The sequence below is a fragment of the Protopterus annectens genome, chromosome 1.part1 (assembly GCF_019279795.1).
Source record: "Protopterus annectens isolate FY-2018-M chromosome 1.part1, PAN1.0, whole genome shotgun sequence".
Classification (NCBI taxonomy): domain Eukaryota; kingdom Metazoa; phylum Chordata; order Ceratodontiformes; family Protopteridae; genus Protopterus; species Protopterus annectens.
The window spans coordinates 657361254-657373253 of NC_056726.1; positions in this window are offsets into that span (position 1 = coordinate 657361254).

A 12000-nucleotide genomic window follows, 5' to 3' on the forward strand; every position below is an offset into this window, starting at 1 on the left:
TAATATGGAGACGCAGATATCAAAGGCCAAATCTTCAGCAATTTTTTCATCAGAAAAAGAGAATTTATCAAAAAGGGAGAAAACCAATAAACAACAAGTGGAATTTAACAAAAGTAATACCAACACTAATGAAGATCCTGGCTTCCACATGGATGAGTTAAAACAGGCCCAGCAACCCATACACACAGCTATTCAAAACTTTTTGGAACAACTCTCAACCATTGGAAAATCTGTCACTCAGATTGCTGAAAGAGTGGACTCACTTGAACAAAAAACGCAGTCAAATGAACTTCAAATACAAACTCTCACTGAGGATCTATGTGCTAAATCAACAGCTATAACAGAACTACAAATGAAACTAACAGATCTAGAGGCAAGAAGTCGGAGAAATAATATTTTAATAAGAGGTCTCCCAGAGAAGTATGACGATCAAGGCTTAATTACCACTGCAAAACAGATTTTTGAAGCATTATTACAACTGGATGGTGAGAAGCCTGAAATTACCATCGAAAGAGCCCACCATGCACTTCGTAAACGTCAGGATACCACAGATCCCCGCCAAGTTTATGCTAAGCTACTTAATTATCAAATCACGCAAAAAATATTATTTGCAGCAAAAAAACATAAACCCTTCATGTGGAACAATCATAAAATCTCTTTTTCGCAAGATTTACCTTTAGCCTTTAAGGAGAACAGACAAAAACTAGCTCCGTTTTGTTCATTTCTAATAAAAAGAAGCATCCGGTTTCAAATGCGCTATCCTAATAATTTGATCTTCTACAATAACGAGGTGAGATTCTCAGTTACTTCACAAAGTGAAACAAAAGCAGCCTTTATAAAGGCTTTTAACAAATCTCCAGTCCCTTGAAGAATTGACACTGTAAACGAGTGTGTTATCAGGATGGTTACAGTACTAATTGCTTCACTGGATGATTTGTTGAAAAGTTCGCTTTGTAAAAAACATAAATGTCATGACTTCCTAATAATAATATACATTTACCTGTTGTTAAAAATATCCCAAAAGGTCTTTTTCAAATGTGAGCGCCGATTCCGTGAAGGTAGGAACAGATCTTCCCTTTGCTGTTTACAAGAGGGTTCCAATAGGTTGCAACACTCAGGTGTTCACGCAATATCCTCTAGTCGTCACTAACAGCGCATAGAGCGTGTCTTGCAGGCAACTGCTTCTACATTAACTTCTAGATAAATGCAATTAACTGCTTCTATGGAATTAGGCGCTTTGATCCTGAATTCTACATGAATGAAGACCGGAGCCCCATTTCTAGTCGGGTAACTAAGTACAAGTCTTATTCAGCCCTCATTGCGCTGGGATCAACTGCTGTCATCAGTCCAGAAACACGCAACTGAACCTACGCTGTTTGCAATTAAGAGATTGATTGCTAGGAAGTTGTTTGCAGGTCACATACAGATCTTCTAAAAGTTATAAATATTAACAGCCTGTTTAGTTCCTATGTTGTCAGCCAGTTCTTGGACCTTGCTGATGATATGACTGATGTCAATTGTACTGTATGTAGAGCCATCGCTCAGATTTCCCAGGCATATAGCTCACACTGTTGTAAACTAAAATTTAAGTATTATCGGGTAGACAGGCTTATCAAGCCAGCAATTATCCGAAGTATGACAGCACTATGTCAGGGATTTAGCACAGTGTATTGTAAATCTTGCAGATATAGTGATGTTAGTTTTGTATTACAAGCCATGTATATTAAATTTCCCAAGAGTGTAATGCTTTAAAAATGGAGGAATGCTTTGTACCTCATGCAATTTTATTGGTTCAAACTTTCAAGTAGCCTGATGGCAGATATGAGGGTTTTATGATGGTTTATGCAACTTGTCAAATTAATCCGAAGAGTTTCTTACTTCATGGCGGCTGCGGTATGAGGTAAACACAGTCAGCTGGTGGTTTTGTGTAGTGTTACCTTTTATAGAGTTTGTGTTTCAGATAAAAGTGGTTATATCTCTTGTTATTGCTAAGCAAAGGTTTTATGAATGGTGTAGGAACTTGTTAATCACTTGCACCCTTATATAGAAATATGTTAAGATATATATAGTAAATCAGCTATATTAAGTTTTTTTTTTTTTTTTTTTTTTTTTTTGTTTAAGACTTGGACTCCTTAGAGCTTATACCTATGAATGGATGTGTGGATTCATTTCTATTGCTTATTGTTCTTATTTAATATAGATACATGTCACAAGATATTTAATCAATAGCTAACTATGGATGCTCTGTATGTGTTATGCTAGTACTCTAGGTTGATGATCTACTGGAAGAGTAATATTTTGTACATATGTATAGGAATGTTTTGGTTAATACATGTGTGTTTATATACTTCTTCATTTAAGGAGAATGGGTGGCTAGGCACCAGGGCCAGTCAGAAGAAGTTTTGTGCTACCTATTCCTGCATTGTTGTGTGTTTCTATACTTCTTCACTCAAGGGATTTGGGTGGTTAAGCACTGGGGATAGTAAGAAGTATTTTGCTACCTTTACAGATATGATTAAATTGTGTGTAAAGACAGTACTATTGCGGTTATAAACACATTTCACCCTATTAAATCTCATGGCAATATATTTGCAGTACTCATTATCACACTCAGATTCTTTAACAATCATTGAACTTTATAATGCTCCACTAATCTCATTTGATTGTTTGTTTCCATGAGCTGGGCCATAGATAGTTGGAATGTTAAAGGATTACAAAACACTGCAAAAAAAAATCTGTTACTTCATCTTATTTTTAAATCCCAGGCCAATATTTGCTTCCTACAGGAAACACACTTGTCAAAAGAGGGATGGGAGAAAGTTTCCAACAGGAAATGGATTAGAACTATTATAGCTGATGGGGATAGCACAAACTCTAAGGGGGTAGCCATTATAATTAAGAAACAATTTCAGGGCACTATAAATGTAATCAAATCCGACAAATATGGTAGGTGGTGCTATTTTACTTCTATTCTTCCTGACACAACTAAACCAGTTTTTTTTCTGAACCTTTATGGACCTTGCTCTCAACAACACACCTTCATATTAGAAATCTATAATATCCTTAGTTCGTTACAAAATTATCTATATATAATAGGTGGGGATTGGAATGCTGTAATCAATCCTAATTTAGACCGCACCAGTAATTCTTTATCATATAACTTTCAAGCCTCTGTAGCTCTAGAAGAACTTATTTCAGACTTTTACCTTATGGACACTATTGCATTTAGTAATATCTTAACTAAGGACAACTTATACACTTTCTACTCCAATTGCCATAAATCATGGTCACGTCTTGATTTTTTTCTAGTCTCCAACTTTTTTTCTAAATTTAACAACACCTTCAGCAGTGAACCTAGATTTTTATCTGATCATGCTAGAATATCCTTTAAAATTATTTTTACACACATTTCATTTTCCTATTCTAACTGGTCTCTTAATAATACTCTATTACATAGCAAGGAGATCCTAAACAAAATTAACAGTACTCTTACTGACCTATATTCTAGTCTTGAAATTTCCCAAATTGCACCAGATATACAATGGGCAGCGTGCAAGGCAGAGTTAAGAGGATTTCTGATCAGTAAAGCCTCATTCTTTAAAAAACTCAATAAAAAAAAAAAAGAATCAGATCTGCTCCTAACACTAGCATCCCTAGAGAAAAAACAGAGAACACATTCTGACCCAAATTTAGAAGATTTGATTAAAGCAACACGCAAAGAATTACTTGTCTTACACTCTCATAATTACTCTCTTCAGGAACAAAGACTCATTGCAACATATTCTGAATGGGCGCAAATTCCCTCGAGAACTCTTGCTAGAATACTTAAAAATAATAATGGTGCTGCCAAAATTTCCATTCTCCAGTACAAGGAGAAACTCTACAAATCAGACTCTGAAATAATCCAATTATTTCATGAATTATACTCTGATATTTATAGCAAGAATAAACACAATTCCTTAAACCCCCAAATAGAAACCTTTCTCAACTCAATTGCTGTCCCCTCTCTTAATCTAGATCAGTCGTCCCTCTTATCCACCCCGTTTAATATTCAAGAGATTCAAAATGTCATTAGCAATCTCAAAGTAGGCAAATCTCCTGGCCCAGATGGTTTTACTACCAACTTTTTTAAAACCTTTAGTTTAAAAATTGCCCCTATTCTTCTCAAGGTATTCAACTTTATTATAAAAGAAGGAATTACTGATTTACACTGGAATATCTCAAAAACAATTTTAATTTTAAAAAACAATCAAGACAAAACAGATCCTCACAGTTATAGACCCATCTCGCTTATTAACGTAGATATTAAAATATTTGCTGCTATTCTGGCTAACAGACTCAAACAGATAATGCCACTTATAATATCACATGATCAAGCTGGCTTCATGAGCAACAGACATACATGGGACAATACTTTAACTTTGGACTCCCTAATACACTTTACTAAAAGAGATAAAAATCCGCTATATGCCTTGACTCTTGATGCCTCAAAAGCATTTGACAGAGTAAATTGGGACTTTCTATTCTCCACCATGTCCCATTTTAATATTCCTAAAACTTTTTCAGATATGATTAGAATTCTATATACAAATTCTTACACCTCTTTATATATAAATAAAAAAAGATCTAATACGATTCTGATTACTAATGGAACAAGACAAGGTTGTCCGCTTTCTCCTTTCCTTTTTAATATATTTATTGAACCTTTCTTTCTATACATCGTTCAGAATACGCACCACACGATCCCCAGAATATTGAATACACAAGTTGCATTATCGGCTTTTGCTGATGATTTGAATTTATACTTTCATTATCCCAACTCTGACTTACCCAAAATTATAAATGCAATTAATAACTTTTCTAATGCCTTTAGCCTCCAAATTAATAAGAAAAAATCACATATCCTCCCAATTAACCCTGACGCTCATAAATCCTTTTTTTTCCCTGAATCTTCCTTCCATATTTCATATAGCATCAAATATCTCGGCATTAACTTTGAACACAACCAAGCCTCTATGCTTCAAAATAATTTACTAAAATCATGGGCTATCATATGCCAAGACTTACAAAGATGGAAACTCCTGAAATTAGCTTTTCTTTCTAAAGTAGCCATTGTGAAAATGAATATTTTACCGAGACTTCTCTATCAATTTAATGCTACGAATATAATGATTTCAAATAACCTATTCTTCAAATTTAACAAAAACATAGCAAAATTTCTTTGGTTTCCCAAGAAAGTCAGGATCTCTTACTCTAAACTTACTTTCCCCAAAGAGAAAGGAGGGGTGGGCCTTCCAAATTTTCATCTGTACTATACGATCATTTGTTCAAACAGACTATGGTCCATTTCAAACATGAATACTAAATCACACACACATGTTCCTGCCTGGTTGAAGATATGGCACCGTCATGTTACCTCCAATAAAATCAACCCGAAAGCTATCCCATTTCTTTCCCATATTTCTCTATATAATTCCAAATTACTCCCCTTACTGAAGCATAAAATTAGATTATTCCAAAAAATGATTAAGGACATCAATCTTGAAAACACTCTTCCCCTTCTACAACCACTGCATCTTAATCCAAATCTTAAAATCAATAACAATATGATTGATCTCTCTGAATTCCCCCTTATCACGGACCTTACAGTTTGGGACCTTCTCAAACATAAGTCTCTATTGATTGCAGAACTACGTGTAATTCTCAAGGCCAATAATAAATACACAGTCATTCTCCATCAACTATGAGAACTCATATCCTCACAAATTGTCGGCATTCCATCTGATTCACGGGAAATTAATAAACTATCTGAAATTATCTCTACACTTTCAAACCCCAAAAAAAAACATTTCCTCCTCTTACAAGTTAATAAAACCATTACTCTACAATAATAATTGCCTTTTCTCCACCTACTGGGACAATATAAGTTCACCTATCACAGAAGATCAAAAACTACTAGCCATAAAAACCACTCTAGAACTCGCCCCCTACAAAAAAATTATTATATACCCAATTGATGTTGAATAACAACTCGTACTATACACCTGTAATACTCAATAAATTTAATCCTAACAACTCCTCTGTTTGTACATGCTGCCCTTGTTTGAGCACAGATCTTCTTCATATTATGTGGCACTGTAACCATTCCTATAAATTGTGGTGCTCTCTCAAAGTGCGACTAAAAAAAAATGGGTTACTACAATTCCACACTCTTGGGAAACAGCCATATTAAATATTCCCCTATTCAAGATGCCTAAATTACACTTGCACATTCTAATCACTCTCTGTTCTCTAATCAAACTCTACATCACTAATAATTGGATAGATCGCACAAAAATGTGTTGGCAGGGTTTCAAAGAGATGGCAATTAAACATATATCACCACAAAAACTCATAATTCTTGGTCTTGGGAAGAAAGATTATTTCACCAATCTATGGAAATGCCTATTAGATGTAATTTTATGAGACTAATGTCTTATGTCCACACTTTATTTGACATTCCCTTTTGAATTCGTTATTTATTTATTTATTTATTTTTTCCTTTGGGTATTGCCTTCCCCTACAAATTATACCCTTTGGGGTGTCATTATCTCATGTTTACAGTTTCTTGGTTCTGTCTTTACACATATAAGGTAGCATGGTATTTTTTTTTTTTTTTTGTAAATAGTGTTTATTTAGTTTTTTGTTTTTAGACAGATCTCAATGCCTCCTATAGCTTTATATTCCTCTTATTTCCTTTTTACTCTGTAATTGTAATCAAGTTCTTAATGTTATTCCTTGTTCATGGTTTAATTTGCATGTTTTTATTTAGGAATGTTCTGTACTTCAATTCTGTTTGCATTGTTTTTATTTGGTAAAATAAAAAAATTATTTGAAAAAAAAGTAATATGTCATAAGTGGAATTTCAGTGTTTTATCTATCAATCTCTAAAAAAGGGTCTGGAGCTTCCTTTAGGTGAATATAACATACATTATACCTCATTTGACTTTCAATACCTAGGTTGACTTCATCATAAAGCATGTCTCATACAGTCACTCCAGTAAAAGAGGCTGTTTGCAAATAAGTTCCATTTGCAGGCCTTTATAGGCCTTCGGCTCAGCTTTACTGAACAACCAAAGCCATTTTCTCCTAGGTTTTGTCACAGGAAACATTTAGAAAAAGATCCAGATGGGCTTTTAAACTCCATGTCTTAGATCTTCAAGTAAAGCCCCTGTTTTATACCATGCTGGACTTCCAGTTGAGGAACTCACTTCTTGGTTTGCTGCTTAGAGACTATTTCTTTTTATACTTCACAGAGTTGGCAGTTTAGTTTTCATTAACTAGCCAATGCATTGAAGTTGGGGGTTGGTATACTGGTTAAATTATTTGCCTCACAGATAAGAAAAACAGAGTTTGATCCTCTCCAAGGATAACTGGCTAGGTTTAATACAACCTAGAAGAACAGTTAGCCTAGTGCTTACCTGTGAACCTATGAACATTCAGTATCCTTTCTACCTTAGTGCAGGAATTTTCCAGACATAAGGCACACTTAAAGATACATTCCACATTCACATACAAAGATGTTGCAGACTTTTTAATTGCTGAAAATTACTTCCCTTTCTTCCTTCTTTGTTCACATTTACCAGAGAGGATAAGTTGGATCTTTCATTCCTTTATTATTTCAGGAACACCTGTACAGTAGTGCTCAGTCAAAGTGAGCATGAGCAATAATTTACTACAAACTAAGTTTAACCACAGAATTTTATAGTTAGGTAGGTTTTTATACTAGAAAAAGCTAAATAAAGATTTAAGACTCATAAGAGTGGGCTGATTAATTGATTTTCCGATGGCTTTGATGAAGTTTATGCTAAAGAACATTTTAGAAAATGATCTAGATAATTACATAAGACTGGTGAAGTGAAACATAAAGATTAACATGAATTAATCAGAAAATAAGAATAAAAGAAACTGTACTGTGGTAGGTAGGGTCACAACAGTTTGTATTTCCAATGTTTTCTTTTTCACTGAAATGGCGATATTTACACTTTTGTTTTTTTTAAGGTAAATTGATTTGTAAGGGTAAGGACAGTGGTCGGGACAGCCAAGGGTTTATATGCAAATGAAGGCTAGAGGAATCCCAGTAGCAGGACTCTCTTTTCCACCAACCACATACGAGTTCTGGCCCAGTTAACCACCCCCACTACCCATGTATATGTAAAACCAAATGTACTTTAAGTTGTATTAAAACTTTGCAACTTTAGAAGATCTGTATAACTAAAGTTCGTTGAATGCAGCTAAGAGTCCCTAGCTATCCCTATGAGACATTTTCAGTTACTCCTAAATCATCACTACAATACCTTTGCATGGTCAGGATAAAGAGCATGAGCTGTCAGTAATTCAAAGAGCTGTTACTTTTCTTCAAAGAATACCATTAAATTCAAACCGCAATCTATCCCATTAACCAATTAGTCATATTCCAAATAGAATTGTGCCCCCTGTGCTATGCCAGGTAAGTTCTAATATAATGCACACCATAATTTTGCTAAAGATACTGATGAAGCAGTCAGTCTAAAACTGGGTCTGATGTCAGTCCTGTATGTGTTTGCTAATGAAGAGGCAGAGACATGGTGGCTGTTGTCAGCTAATTTTCTTTACTTCATGTGGTAAGTTATATACACATAGACCTCATGATATAAATACCTATTTGTTTTACTCATCATATTTATGTCTATCCTAGTGATGTAGTATAGTCCAAACCTGATAGAAGTAACATGTCACGTTAGAAAGATGTAATTCTCACATCAAAAAGTAGCCATTTAAAGCCTAAAGAAAATAGGAGTAAATATATATATTGTGACACCCCTGCACTGGCCCAGTAATCAAGGAGCCTCAGTCCTCACCACTGGCAACAGTGAGGGACATACACAATGGGAGGATGACAAATACATATGCAGTGAAGTACAATGTCCCTTAAGAGCACACAGAAATCACAGTCAGTCTGGGGCTGATTTCTCTCTCTTTCCCAGATCCCCAGTAAGACTCCCCACTGGCAGAGCTATAGGGTTAAGATCTCAGCTGAGTGGTCAAGCCAAGACCTCCAGCACTCTCTCTTTCCAACCAGTGCTTTGTGTCCCTTCCCAAGTAGCTGACACACACACACACACACACACACACACACACACACACACACACACACACACACACACACACACACACACACACACACACACACACACCTGGGGAAGGCTGGCATGGTTTACTAGCTATGCCCCCTTCTGCCCAGACTATAAGGTAGTTATCAGTGCCACCAATCCCTCCTTATCAGCTACTAGAAGGCCCTTACAAAGGGTGACCAATCCTACTGTGTAATGTTAGTATTATCCAAATGGTAAGTGTGACCAAGACTTGCAAGGCTATTTAGGAGTGGCCTGTACATTGTCACCAAATACATATACAAGTACACTAAGAGCTTAAATATGTCTCAAAAATATCAGTCACAAAGATAGGTTTAAATATATTTAATAATGAATAATAAACAAACAAGACAATATTCAATCAACACAGTTACTTCAGAGTTCAGAATCACAGGAAATGTTGTAAAACAACATTTCAGGACAGTCTCAAATAAATACAGAAAACATTTAAACTAATCTTTACTATATTGCTATCTATATCTAAAAGATACTATGCCCTAAATAACTTACTTAGAGAGCAACACATAGGCAGAAGTGCTGATGATGGATATTTCCAGGTCAAAGACAAAATACAAAATCCCCAGTCTCTCTGAGAGAGTTCTTAAATTAATATCAGACATTACTGCTGGGTTAGCCTGGATGACATCAATTTTTGTCACCTGCCTTCAGTCATAAAATAAGTATGCTCTTTTTCTGTGACATAGGGTATCTGCCCCATTTAGTAGATGAGACTGTTTGCTAAAAATATATTAACAATTGCATGTTAAAATACACATTGGAATACATGTGAAAAGTGTGTTTAGAAAGGTGTGTATTAAAAAATATATATGTACTAAAAAGTTCTGTATAAAGTGTTTTGTTATGTTGTATCACTCGGGCTCTAAGTTCTAAGATAGGTTTGAGGCGGATGTAATCATTAATACCTGGGGGAGGGGTCGGGGGGATGTAATCGTTAATACCTGGGGGAGGGGTTACTGGCATTACGCCTCAATTGCCAGACTACTTCTTTCTCTTCTCTTAGAACTTAGAGCCATAGAACATAACAAAACACTTTATACAGCACTTTTTAGTACATATATATTTTTAATACAATGTATTTCAATGTGTATTTTAACATGCAATTGTTAAGATATGTTTTTCTTTTATTGAAAAATGATTTCTATTATACCAATTTGGTACAAGTTATTTTGTAATGTACCTATTACTTTAAGTAGTTAGAGTTCTTAATTAATGCATCACTTCCTTTTACCTCATTTTTACATCTTTATAAACACTTTCAATTCTATTTTATTGTGGAATCTGATGAAGTCCTGTTAAGTAGGATGAAAGGGCTTATTCCTTTTGTACTACAAATAAAAGATGTTTTTACTTGATTTTTCTTTATGGTATTTTTGGAGTCTTTATGGCCTAGGACCATCTGAGCCAGTTTTGCAGTGGTAGTGTTTACATTTGAAACCTAGTAATTATTTCTGTTTCAAGACAACAGAAAAAAACTTCTAGATCTAGACATCCTGTATCCTTGCAGCATTAACTAACTTTTATAGCACATTGTAAAGCACTTAATTTCAACTTATTTTCTTGAAGTTTTGTAAGTTAATCTTCTACATTCCAGCAGGGTATGCTGTGGTTACATTCTAGAAGCTCAGTACATAACATACAGTTCTGTATAAATTGTACCAATGTTCACAAATGACATAGAATTATTTACAAAAATCCATATAGCTGGGCTGGCAGTGTCACATACGTATATATGGGTCTACTTCAGTAGACCAACTTACCTAATCACCAAAGCCCATATACCTGAGACAACAACACCGAACAGTCCATGGTACCAAATGGCAAAATATTGTAAGTTTAACACGGGAAAAGAGTCAGTTGGACAGCATAGTGACCTTTTCCACACTGTAGTGCGATCTTGAAGTTGTTATATTTCAGTAGGGAGCATGTGGGGGGCGAATCTCCCCAGTAGGATAGGTTGAATTTAGTGTGGTTTGTTTTCATGGTGGTGTTATATGATTGACTGTTTTCCCAATGTGAGGTTATGGTGTTTTCTACATTCAGTATCTTGGCCTGTTCAGTGTTGTCATCTCTGGTATATGGGCTTCAGTGTTAAGGTAAGTCAATCTACTGAAGTAGATCCATATATATATATATATATATATATATATATATATATATATATATATATATATATATATATATATATGTATATAGGTTTACTTTATTATCCTGAAATCCTGAAATATCAAATTTCAGAATTTCAAGATCATAAAGTCAAAACCTTACAATCCCGAAACCACAGAAGCGCGAATTTTAAAATTGCGAATCCTACACTAACCATACACCACACACATGCACATACACACACCTTCCCCCCACACACAAACACACAAATCTACACTACATACAAACATGGGGACAAACCCCCCTGCACCCTCCATTTGGGGGGTAGCACCCCCCTACTTAACTATACTAACTCCAAGGTCACACTACACAGACAAACACACGAAAACATCATCACATACCTACATTCCCCTCGCACACACACATCACAGTCATAACACACAATGACACACACTAAAGCCCCTAACCAAGACTCTTAAACATAAATATTTACCTGAACTTCCACCGATCCATTCACACACCGCAACACCAGAAGTGATACTTCAACATCTCCGAACTTCGGAATTTTGAAATTCGCTCTTCTGGGGTTTTGGTGTTCTGAGCTTTCGGCTTTATAATCTTGGAATTCTGAAATTTGATATTTCAGAATTTCAGGATTATAAAGTGTTCCTATATATATATATATATATATATATATATATAT